The sequence below is a fragment of the Suncus etruscus genome, chromosome 5 (assembly GCF_024139225.1).
Source record: "Suncus etruscus isolate mSunEtr1 chromosome 5, mSunEtr1.pri.cur, whole genome shotgun sequence".
In the NCBI taxonomy this organism is placed as follows: domain Eukaryota; kingdom Metazoa; phylum Chordata; class Mammalia; order Eulipotyphla; family Soricidae; genus Suncus; species Suncus etruscus.
The window spans coordinates 37,036,609-37,050,364 of NC_064852.1; the positions used below are offsets into that span (position 1 = coordinate 37,036,609).

The following is a 13,756-nucleotide window of genomic DNA, read 5'->3' on the forward strand; positions in this document are numbered from 1 at the left end:
TTAGAATTATTTTCTTTAGGACTGGAACAATAGTAGACTGGGTAGGAGCTTGTCTTCCTATCAATGAGTGACACTAAAATTGGTTCTATCGCTATCAATAACATATGGCCCCTGAGCCTCATCAACCATGCAGAACCTGGAATAAACACTGGGTATTACCAAACTATTAAAACATAGTTTTTTAATCAACAGAAATAACTAGATAATATGTTAATATATTATTATAATATGCTTGTATACTGTTTTAAATATTTTATTTTTAACCAAATAAGCATTTATATTTGTTTAATGTTATAAATTGTCTCTATATACAGATTACCTTGCTCCACATCACTAATCAGGGAGATGCAAATCAAAACAACGATGAGATACCACCTCACACTCCAGAGAATGGCACACATCACAAAGAATGAGAATAAACAGTGTTGGCGGGGATGTGGAGAGAAAGGAACTCTTATCCACTGCTGGTGGGAATGCTGTCTAGTTCAACCTTTATGGAAAGCGATATGGAGATTCCTCCAAAAACTGGAAATCGAGCTCCCATACGATCCAGCTATACCACTCCTAGGAATATACCCTAGGAACACAAAAATACAATACAAAAACCCCTTCCTTACACCTATATTCATTGCAGCTCTATTTACCATAGCAAGACTCTGGAAACAACCAAGATGCCCTTCAACAGACGAATGGCTAAAGAAACTGTGGTACATATACACAATGGAATATTATGCAGCTGTCAGGAGAGATGAAGTCATGAAATTTTCCTATACATGGATGTACATGGAATCTATTATGCTGAGTGAAATAAGTCAGAGAGAGAGAGAAAAACGCAGAATGGTCTCACTCATCTATGGGTTTTAAGAAAAATGAAAGACACCCTTGTAATAATAATTTTCAGACACAAAAGAGAAAAGAGCTGGAAGTTCCAGCTCACCTCAGGAAGCTCACCACAAAGAGTGATGAGTTTAGTTAGAGAAATAACTACATTTTGAACTGTCCTAATATTGAGAATGTATGAGGGAAATGTTGAGCCTGTTTAGGGTACAGGCGGGGGTTGGGTGGGGAGGAGGGAGATTTGGGACTTGGGTGATGGGAATGTTGCACTGGTGATGGGTGGTGTTCCTTTTATGACTGAAACCCAAACACAATCATGTATGTAATCAAGGTGTTTAAATAAAAAAAAATTAAAAAACAAAAAAAACAAAAAAAAAAACATTTCTTCTAGGCCCTGAGTACAGTGGATGCATGCTTGCCTTGCAAGCAACTGACCCAGGTTTGATTCCCTGCAACTCAATATGATCAAGCACCCAATCATGAGTAATTACTGAGGTCAGAGCCAGGAGTAACCCCAGAGCATTATCAGATGTGGCCAATAAATAAATAAATAAATAAATAAATAAATAAATAAATAAAAAAAAATCACATCAATAGATGTAGAGAAAGCATTTGATAAGGTCCAACACATTAATGATAAAAACTCTCAACAAGATGAGAATGGAAGAAACTTCTCTAATATAGTCAAGGTCAATGACCACAAGCCAATAGTAAATATATTCAATGGAGATAAATTAAAATAATTTACACCAACAAACTAATCAACACCCTCCAACATTACCCTTGTGTTACTTCCAGTTAGGTTGTTTCTTCATCACTGCACAGAATTCTATTTGGTATTTTAAGGCCAAAGCTTTGTCATTGTTCTATTCTTCCTGTTCCCATGTTTTTTTTAAATATAACACATATGAATGAGATAATCGGATATTATCTTTTTATCTTACTTTTCTTAACATGGTTAGCCCTCAGTACGATTCAAGTCGCAGAAAACTGCAAGATTTCGGGTTTGCATTTAGCTGACTAATATTCCATTATGTCTGTATACAACAGCTTCTCTATACATACATCTGTGGTTACTGGACATTTGGGTTGTTATTGCTATTATTATTTCTATCTTCAATTTATTGTTTTAAACTGTCAGTCTATATAATAAGCAATAGTACAGTGGATATGGTCCTGGCCTTATGTGTGGCTAGCCAATATTCGATTTCTAGGACTATATATGATGCAACGTGTCCACTAGAATTGATCTCTGAGTACAGAGCGAGAAGTAATCCCTAAGCACCGTAAATATGAACCAAAACAAGATAATAATATCAATAACATAAAAATAAACTTTCAACCTTAGAACACTAATTTTTGTCTAGCTATTTCAATTTGTCATTGTTGGAAGTGACCAAGAATATACTTTGTTATATCTCTATAGAAGAAACTATAACTAATATTTTTCAACTTAAATGTATACTAATAATAGTTATCACCTTCAAATAGCAAGGGAATTAAAGAATACCATATCAAATACGTAAATACAAAGGGTATGTTTCTGTGTAAATAATTATGCTACCTTAAAAATAAGTGTGAATATAATCTCTGTATTTCATGCAATAAAGTCTACCATTCCAGCAGTGTGAGTTTAAAAAAAAAATGTATATTTCACAAACCTAAAGCACAAAGTAACAATACAAATTTCACTTTTCCTAATAGCCATTTACTTATTTTAATATTTTTATTAAGAACTATGTGTATTATATATATACATGAGTATATATTTAAAATATTGAGGGTATAAATTGTAAAATATAAATATCCATAATATTCAGGATATTCCTTCAAGAAGCTTAAACATGCATAAATAAATCAGAAAGGTAGGCATTGGTGGTGGGAATGTTTCACTGGTGAAGGGCAGTGTTCTGTTTATGAATGACACTCAACTACAATCATATTGTTATCATGGTGCTTAAATAAAATTTTGTATAAAAAAATCTAAAGATTAAAATAATTTAAGTAAAAGTGGCAAGTTGTAATTTTTTAATAAAACCACAGAAACATTAAACAATATTAATCAATCAAGACTTTTTAACACAATAGATATTGGCTAAGGAAGGACAATGATTCCTGATCAATAGGAAATAAACAACATAACTTCCATATAAACACGATTTACAGTGTAAGAGAAATTCCAGGTCTAAGCCAGGATTAGAGAATATGAATTAGAACAGAAAACAACTTTTAGTAGACAGAGAGCAGAGAGCTCATGTAACAGATACAATAGAGCAAAATCTGAATATGTGCATAATGATTCTCAGAGGATTTAGAAATGAGTATATTCTCTAACTCCTTGCAAGACAAAGAAAAAGCCGCAGGTATGAAATAGAGAAAGAAACCTCCCTCTGTCACTCTAAAATGACTATAGTAAATAGTTTTGAAAATTTGCCTGGCCCATGACCAGTACTTCAAAAATTAGAGAAGTTGTCTGAGATTAATTTTTGATGGGAGACAGCCTCAACAATAAAAACATGTTTTAACCAAAAAAAAAAAAAGAAAGGGAATTTTACTGAAAAGACAGAATATTTCAAAGTAGTCCATTTACCAGAAATATATCAAGAAATGCAAGTTAACATTATAACACAACGTTTAGATTGACTAAAACTAAAAGGACTAAACATTTCAAGTTCTTGTGTTAAAAGACAACTACTTAATTTGTTATGGAATTGGTAGCATTTTCATAAAGTAACTCATTAGCACTCCTCTCTCTCTAACTATATATATATAGTTTGGGGGCCATAGTCATTGGCCTTGCTTTACACGGAACCACTACTGGGAGGTTTTGGGACCATAAGGAATTTTGGTGATCAAATTCAGGTTAGTGGCACCATATTTACTATATTATTCCTCTGGTCCCAATCTCAGTATATTTTTTAGTAAACAATTTTAATTAACTAGTATTTAATCACTTATGAGTTTTATTATAAACTATACAAGATTATGCATATTACATGTATAATAAATATCTTTATGTAACTTTAAGACCATATATGATAGATATTACTTCATATATTGTTAATAAGAATCAAAGCCAAAATAATTAATTAAAATAACAAATAAATAATGCATTAAAAAGTTTACAGAATCACAAACAGACACATAGTCTAAGATTTTTAAAATTCAAAGCAGCTATTATCTAGGTTAAGTTGCATATATAAAACTCTCCTTGATGTTAGGAACTGGAATAGCTCTATTTCTGTTTTAACATGTCGAAGTATATGTATATGTTTATATATGCATATAAGTGTATGTATATAACATATATAAGTATATATGTTTGTATATATGGTGTGTGTATGTGTGCTATGCAAATTCATTAAATTAATTTTATCCAATTTTCATGCATAAAATAGACATCTACATAAAACAATAGAAGCACTAAGAAATAAAAATATCAATTTTAATCACTATAATAAATATTAAATAATAACTTATTATTTAAGCACCATGAATAATAAATATTAAATAAACAATAAAAATATTGTTTTGTGTGTATATATTTTATGACATTGAAAGTTGTCCTATATTGTTTCCAAAAGTTTTTTTGATATACTGAAAAATGCTATGTAAAACTCCTTACTCGTTCATTTGTCTATTTCTTGTCATCCTAAAAAAAAAGAATAAGTTAAACTGTAATTATGAATTTGTCTTTATGGGGTTTAATAGGTTTCAGTAAAGAAAAAAAAAACAAACAATAAAAGAACAGGCTGACTCTAAATTAACTCATTTCACTAGATAAAGCAAACAAGGAGGAAGAAAGCAGAAATTAGCAAAATCACTCAATTTTAATTTTATTTCTCTGTGTTAAAACATTTAGTCAAAAGTTCTTAATTTTTTGCCTTGAAAACTTCATCAGCATCTTTATTTATAGTATAAAAACTTAGTGATCATAAATTACTACTTCCATGTCATATGGAATATGCCATAAATACATAACTTTGAGGAACTTTAACTTGTATCTTGTATCGAAATCATTCATGTTAATTCAGAAAATGCATTTTTGGCATAGGAACTTAATTCAGTGTAAGTTGCAGCATATAGACAAATTGGTAGAGCTTTTTGAGAATAGACATATATGTCAAATATTTAGTCACTAATCATATACTATTTAGATCACAGAGCCTCACTAATGCCTAAGTGTTAAATCATTATAATCAAACTCTTTGAGTTACTATTATAGAGCCAGGAGAGATAGCACAGCTGCGTTTGCCTTGCAAGCAGCCGATCCAGGACCAAAGGTGGTTGGTTCAAATCCCGGTGTCCCATATGGTCCCCCGTGCCTGCCAGGAGCTATTTCTGAGCAGACAGCCAGGAGTAACCTCTGAGCACCCCCGGGTGTGGCCCAAAAACCAAAAAAAAAAAAAAAAAGTTACTATTATTAATTATACAATATTTCCAAAACACAGATGCTAAACATTAAGCCAAATAATTTTAAAGCCAAAAAAAAAAATAAAAGGAAGTTTTAGCTATACCACAATTTGCTGTTTCACTGAGAAGAACATGTGATATTATGAGAAAAGACAAATTGGTTCCGGCCATATCTGGTTAATGATTATTGTTATTGACAAAAATCAATGCATAAGTATTTTATTAAAAATGTTTGTAGAACAAAGAGATTTCCCTTGCTTATAGCCAACCTAGGTTTATTTTGAAACAACTCATAAGGTCCCTGAGCATCAAGTGATGCCTTGAATGTTCACTAAGTACAAAGTTGAGTAAGCTCTAAGAAATACCTAGTCTGAATAAAACCAACAAATATACCAACCAATAATAGAATTTGGATGTATTTATTTTATCCCTTTTGTAAAGATTTACTTAGATTAATTTCAAAATTAGTCTTTAACTTTCTCTATAAACGCACACACAAACATAAAGCATTTTATTTGCAAGTAGTATTACCAACAGTTATATTTTACTGAAGAGTTGTCAATATAGTCTTTGGAGAACATTTATGCCTTTTATAAACATTGCACTGCTATTGTGCTCTATATCATTGTCTAAATTCAATTCTCTTGACTTTCTAATAGTTTAGGAGAAAATGTGAGGAGTTACTCAATAGAGTGTATATTAAATCAAAACCTCCTATATACCTGCTTCATAATTAAATGTAGTTGTAAATTTCAGATCAATATTCACTATTATATCAAGCAATCAAATAGTATTTTAGATTAATTGTTATAAGAAGTTTATAGTAAAAAAAAACAACAACAAAAAAGAAGTTTATAGTAAACCTGTACAAAAAAGATACAAATTTGGGGCCAGAGCAGTGGTACAAGTGCTAAGGCGTCTGCCAAGCCAGACCACATAGCCAGGAGTAACCTCTGACCCTCACCGGGTGTGGCCAAAAAACAAACAAACAAAATAAAGATCCAAATTTATTGTATCTGGGGCCGGAGAGACAGCATGGAGATAAGGTATTTGCCTTCTATGCAGAAGGTCATTGGTTCGAATCCCGGAATCTCATATGGTCCCCTGAGGCTGCCAGGATTGATTTCTGAGCATAGAGCCAGGAGTTACCTTTGAGCGCTGCCGTATGTGACCCCCCCAAAACAAACAAACAAACAAAAAAACAAATTTATTGTATCTATGAATATGACTTTTTAATGTATGTTTACATAATATATATATCAGGGTTCTGCCCTGAAACAAATTGATTTATCACTTATTACATTTATATTATTTTATACAACTTAGTATTTTATTTTAAAATACCTTTTAGATATATGTTTTGTATGTAATTTAATAATTGATACAATTTTATTAGAAAATAAAATCTAATATTCTAACAAAGTATAATCATTTTTAAACTTCTGAAAATGAAAAAAAATAGTGTTAGTCTAAATAAAAAATGAAATTGAATCTATTTACTGTTTTTTCTTCTCCTTTTAGAAATATTGTGGTTGGGGAGGCAATATAACAGTGTTCAGAATAGCCAATGGCAAAAGGCATAGAATCTGGAGTCAGAATATTTGAGATTTTATCAAGATCTATTTCAAACTCAGTTTATTATTTTTTTTTTTTTTACAAATACCATTACAATGGTACTCAGGGACTAGGAGTCATGCTAGAGACATTCTCGTGGCCACACTCATTCCTCATGGACTGAATTAGGAGATTCACTCATACTACATTGTGTACTGCCTCCTAAAATATCTTTTCAACTCAATCTGGGATATATATATATTTTTTCTAGGAAACAAATTGTTATGAGAATATTGGTTAAAAAGTAAAAATACATAAAATTGGGGCTAGAGTGGTGATGCAAGCAGTAGGGCATTTGCTTTGCAAGCGCTAACCAAGGATGGACCATTGTTTTATGCCCCAGCGTCTCATATGGTCCCCCCAAGCCAAGAGTGATTTCTGAGCACATAGTCAGGAGTAACCCCTGAGCATCAATATGTGTGGCCCAAAAACCAGAAAAAGAAAAGAAATAAAGAAAAAATATAAAATTTGTCTTCTCTATTTTGGTCGAATTCTCTGGGTGTAATTATTGAAAGTGTAGTCCCCAAATATACTTTTTTTTTCTTTTTTTTTTTTCTCTTCCTCTCTTCTCTTTCGTTATGTGCTATGCCATGTTTCTCAATTCAAGACCATGGCGTGATTTTTGTTTGTCTGTTTTTGTTTTTGTTTTTTTTCCTATTTGTTTGTTTCTTTGTTTTGTTGGCTCTGTGTGGTGCTTATCGATATAGCTGGAGCCCCCACTGGATATTTGACACTTCTTTTGGTACTAGTGGAGTGTTTCACCTTCTTTTTCTCCATCTCCCAAATTGATGATGAGAGCCTTTAGAGGGACTCCGCCCAATTTTGGGGTATTAAACTCTTATCCCAGTTTATTACTTTTCTCTCCTTCAAACAAAACCATGCAACTTGAACTAGCTAGTCCTGACTCCAGTTAGAGGGGGAAATAAGGGAGGCATCAAGACCAAACAGGTGCAAGTCTACTAAGTAGTGGGTTAGTTACAGAGGAGACCACATATTCTACCTGCCCTGGGGTGAGGGAAAAGGAAAAGGGAGGTAGGACAGAAACGGGGGTGTAGGGAGGACAATTTGGCGATGGGAATCCCCCTGATTTTATGTAAATATGTACCTAAAATATTATTGTCAACAATATGTAAGCCACTATGATCAAAATAAAAATTTATATTAAAAAAATTTGTCTTCTCCAGGTCTCTCCTTGTCTTTAAAATAAAAAAAAATAACTTAATGCTAATCAAAACATTTAGAAACATGTTCATTAACATGCATAGAGAGGTTGGAGAGAGTACAGTAAGTAGGACATTTGCCTTTTACATGGTTTATTCAAGTTCATTATCCAGCATCTTTTATGTTCCCCTGAGACCACTAGGAGTGGTTCCTGAACACAGTACCAGAAGTAATTCCTTAAGACCATCAAATGTATCCCAAAATATAAAAACAATATTAAAATGAAACTCAATGAAAACAGCACAGTTACATAGTAAGCTTTTCATAAATGTTATTTGAATGTTACAGGAGTAAATGACTTCAATGCTTTTTCAACTTCAAAGATTATAATACCATCAAACCTATGCTTAGAGGCAAAATTCATATCTACTTTAGTAACATTCTTAAGTTTCATTTTATTTTGTACTTATTTCCACCTGGAAAGTTTACTAAAAGTTTAAAGATTACCATGTTACCTGATTTGTGTATTGCTCAAATGATAGGAAAATACCTACATTTGATCCAGTTCTCTTATTTTCAGGTATCTGCTTCCATCCCATCTCCAGCAAGCCCAAAAACATTAATGGAAAAAATGACATCGCAGCTATTGTATTGCAGCTTTACAGTATTTACAGTTGTACAGAATATGGAAGCAATCCAAATATCCAACAATATGTGGATGTGTAAAACAATATGTTACATATATACAATGAATATATTGTGTTCATATATAATATATTCATATATATTCATTGTATATGTATATACACACAATGAATGCAGTCATTAAAATGAATAAGTCATTTCAAATAAATTTTGCAGTCTGGATGGAATTGAGGTTATCATGTTGAGTGAAATAAGTCAGGGGCAGAACAAATACAGGGTGGTAGCACTCATCAGTGATATACAGAAAAATAACTCAATTGTATGCAAACTCAATTGATAAATTTATAAAACACATAATAGAATCTAGATCTATAAGATCTTTGTTAAGAGGAAGGGAAAAAGCAAGAAATGAATAAGTTGCTTGGGAAGTAACAGAAATTTAAGTGAAAAGTTTTGAGCACATGGGTAGTTTTAAAGAAATGAACAAGATACACCCAATCCATAAATGTCAATTAACAAATAGTGTGGGCAGATATGGGAATAATGTTGGATTAGAGAGAACATAAGAATGGAATGGGGGAGAGATATGGGGATTTCATTGTCAGCTTTGGCCAGTATATTTCTACATAAATATTAGAAACTTGAACATTACTCCTACTCTATCTACTAAACTCTAATAAAACATATATTAATAAATTAATTAGTGCATACAAATAATAAAACAAACCATAAGAGGAGTAAGAAAAAACATCATGCTAATATTTATCTCAAAATTGATACAGTTTTTCTGATATTACTATAAATTTTAAGATAGAACTGTAACTGGTTGGATTATTTTAGTCAGTTGCAAAGTAGAAACTTCTGGAAATCAAAGAGTTTGGGTAGTTGTATCTTATTTTAGAAAATACTATTCAAATATTGTCTTGTATACCCATTTGATGTGATGAATTTAAAAATGTATAAGAAGACTTATAGTTGAAGCCTATATCCAAAATGTTTATTTAATCATTTGTGTATTCATATCTTATTATAAAACAAAAATATTATATGAGAATACAATTCTATAACATGTACTTATGGTAAATAATTTCTATTTGGCTAAAAATTATTCTAGGAAAACAAATTGATATAGGAATATGAGTAAGTATAAAAGTAGTAGTGAAAAATGAATTATTAAAATGCATTTAATATTCCTAAATGTTTATAACAGTACTAAAATTATTCCTATTTATCAAATTAAAAGTTATCAATTGTTTTGATTCTTAATTCATTTATTTTTAGTGCTCAACACCTTGATATGTAAATAGGACTTCACAGCACTCTCCACCTAATTTACAGTGTTACCCATCCCACCATTAGTAACTATCCCCTAAGGCTGGGAAAATGGCCCAAAAGATTGAAGAGTATATTCTTCATGAGGCCGGGAGTTCCCTTCACCATCAAAAGGGTCAACATCCAAATAAAAAGTCTCCCTTTCTCTTTTCTCCTTTTCTCTTCTTTTTTCAAACACCATCAGTTTCCTGTATGGGAGATAGTTATGATGTTTTATGTCTGCTTATTTCCTTAAGTTATTTATATTCCACACGAGTGAAACCATCCAGTAATTTTTCTTCATTTCTTTACTTATCTCCTTTGTCAAATCATCTCAAAATCCATTCATTTGGAGAAAGACAAGTAGTACAGTAGCTAAGGTACTTATTTCAAGTCTGGTTATTTTCCTAACAGCACATATAACCCCTTGAGCACTTCCATGAATGACCCCTAAGAAGAAAACAAAAGTAAGACTGAAGCTCCTGGGGTCAGAGTGATACCAGGGGTAGGGCATTTGCCTTGCATGCAGCTGACCTGAGATAGGCCTGGATTCGATCCCTGGTATCTCATAGATACCATATATCTCATAGATACCATATATCTCAATGATCCCTGGTATCTCATGCCTGCCAGGAGAGATTTCTGAGCACAGTCAGAGTAATCCTGGGCGCTACTAGGTGTGGTCCCCAAACCACAAACAAAAAACAACAAAAACAAACAAATAGATAAAATGACTTTAGTTCTGCTGGATGTGACCCTTAAAAACAAAATAACACAAGACTAATCTAAAGTGTATTAAATGATGCTACAGCCTCATGGAATTATCTATTCTGACTTCATTCTGTCTCAAGTATACAAAGTACACATTTGTCTTTAGAAAGCTGTTCTCTATCATTGAAACAATTATTTAGAATATTCAAATGGACAACTAGCTTAAACCAAACATGAAATGCCTTCAATCAAAGATAATTTTATATAAAAATAATACATAATGATAAAGTCTGGCAATTCTTCAAAATATCAGGCAGCTTGAGCATTTCAAGGAAAATTAAGAAGCATTGTAGTAACAAAATTAAGCAGAATCTCTTATTTCAATAATGAATAATATATTTTATGAAAGTAACATTTATTCATTATAAAGCAATCAAAAATATTGAAATACAGGACAAATTTCTCAATTTGATAAATGATATCAGTCAACCACCTAACTATGACCATAAATCTTAGTGATGGAAGTATGACTTTCTTCTTAAAATTTCTGTAGAAAAAAAATAAATCATTTTCACATAAAATGAATAAACATTTTCCGATACCACATAAAATATAAAATTATTGATAAATTACTATTCATCAGTTTTTCCTTTAAAGGAGAGCAATATGGAGATTCCTCCAAAATCTGGAAATTGAGCTCCCATATGATCCAGCTATACCACTCCTAGGATTATACCCTAGGAACACAAAAATAAAATACAAAACTTTCTTTCTCACACCTATATTCATTGCAGCGCTATTTACAAATGCCAGACTCAAGAAACAACCAAGATGCCCTTCAACAGATGAATGACTAAAGAAACTGTGGTACATATACACAATGGAATATTATGCAGCCATCAGGAGAAATGAAGTCATGAATTTTTCCTATACATGGATGTACTTGAAATCTATTATGCTGAGTGAAATAAATCAGAGGGAGAGAGTTAGACACAGAATAGTCTCACTCATCTATGGGTTTTTTTTTAAATAAAAGACATTCTTGCAATAATTTTCAGAGACAAAACAGAGGTGGGCTAGAGTTCCAGCACATGACATGAAGCTCTCCATGAAAAGTGATGAGTGCAATTAGAGAAATAACTACATTGAGAACTATCATAACAATGTGAATGAATGAGGGAAGTAGGAAGCCTGTCTAGAGTACAGGATGGGGTGGGGTGGTGAGGAGGGAGATTTGGGACATTGGTGATAGGAATGTTGCACTGGTGAAGGATGGTATTTTTTTTACATGACTGAATCACAACCACAGTCATGTTTGTAATCAAGGTGTTTAAATAAAAATATTAATTTAAAAAAGGAGCAAGTTAAGATAGAGCAAGAACAAAAGCGAGGCATGTTATTTTGAACAAAGTACTGGAATCTAAACTTAATTTATGAAACTTTGAAACTCAAATAAAAATAAACAAATGATAAACAATAAATATAAATTTTATACATGTAACAAGAGTTGATAGCAATATTTCACAGAGAAGACTGAGATAAGTGGCTAGTGACAATTTAACATCAGTAATTATCTATTTTTATACTTTTTGACTTCCACACTTGCAGGCCTGCATGTCTTTGTTACTTTCAAAGAAAATATGTCCTTGTTACTTTAAAGTAAAGTACAGTAAATTCAATTGAAAAGTTAAGTTGTTACTAGGTTAGAACTTGACTTAAGTAAATTAACACCACTTCAACTCCAGCAGAGAGTAGAATATTTTCTTTAGGAAACACAAGAATCACTATCAGGGTTTAATATACTCCAGCTTTAAAACACTAGTAGGGTTTTGTGAGCATGCTACAGTGAAAAAACAACTGTAATGTTTAGGAAACGTGTTAATGCCTAATATTTGCTTCAAAATAATTCACAGAATAATTTGTACTTAATAAACTCAAATGACCCTGCAAAGAACTGTTGCTTACACTTCGTGATTAGTTACAAGATACATTATGCTTTCTCATTATTTTGTCAATTTTGAAGAATATTAGCTAAAAATTAAAATTAAATGTTAAATAGAAAATAAAGAACTTACTTTAGAGTTTTCTTATTATATGTATCCCATAAATTAAAACAAGAAAAAATTAGTAATAGAAAAGAAGGTTTGTATAGCTAAAGTACATTTTTAAAGGTTAAATGCAATGTAAGTTGCAGAACCAATTTTAAGCTATGATATCTAAATAATATGTTGTCAAACACATAGCTAAATCCATGTTAAAAAAATGACAAATATAATTATTCAAGAAAATAGATGGAGTGGTCCTTTGTTGCGAGTATAAACAATGAAGATGCTCATAAATCACAAGGATAAATTTTATTCTATTCATCAATTGCTTAGAGTTTAAACTATGTAAACACATTTTCTTTTACCTGTCATCCTTGTTTTGTTCTTAATTTATGGAAATTATTTAAAAAGCAAAACCTAATCTGAAAAGCAATGTTGTTCTGACAGTTCACAATTATAGAGCTGAACCGAAGAAAGCAGGTCAGTGTCTGAAGTTTGCAACTTCTTTCCTGTCTGTCTACTCTTGTCTGTTGATTTAGACATACTGAAAAGGGTGTAACTCAGAAGATGACATGTTTTCATCAAAAGGATTTTATGAGAAAATTGATTTGCTATACTGAATTTTACAAGATGTTAAATCATGTTTCCCTATTAAGAGTGCTGCATTCTTATTGACTGCTTCTGGAATTATGTTGAAAACATTTAGTGACGTTTTAAAGACATGACCAATTGTCATATCTAAATTCAGAGCAAACACCTTTTAAGTGGGAAAGCCCATATTTCATGCATAATACATCAAAAGTGTAGAGTGAGTGAAAAAGATAAACTGATTGAATTAAATGACGCCAAATCTATGATCTATTGTGTTACTGCTGTAAGGATAATATTCTGCTGCGTTGTGATTGTAAATAAGTATTGAAAAAGCTTTTAAAAAATAGATAAAATAACCATTAGGTAGAAAGTTACTTTTTATAATTTATTGTTTTTCCTATGTTGTCAGTAATACTTAGTTCATTCTG

At 31.6% G+C, this 13,756-nt stretch overlaps 1 protein-coding gene across 1 annotated transcript in view; it reads right to left on the reverse strand.

The window, feature by feature from the left end:
- The window catches only part of LRP1B (LDL receptor related protein 1B), a 1,191,264-nt gene that overhangs the window by 294,106 nt on the left and 883,402 nt on the right, over window positions 1-13,756 (reverse strand).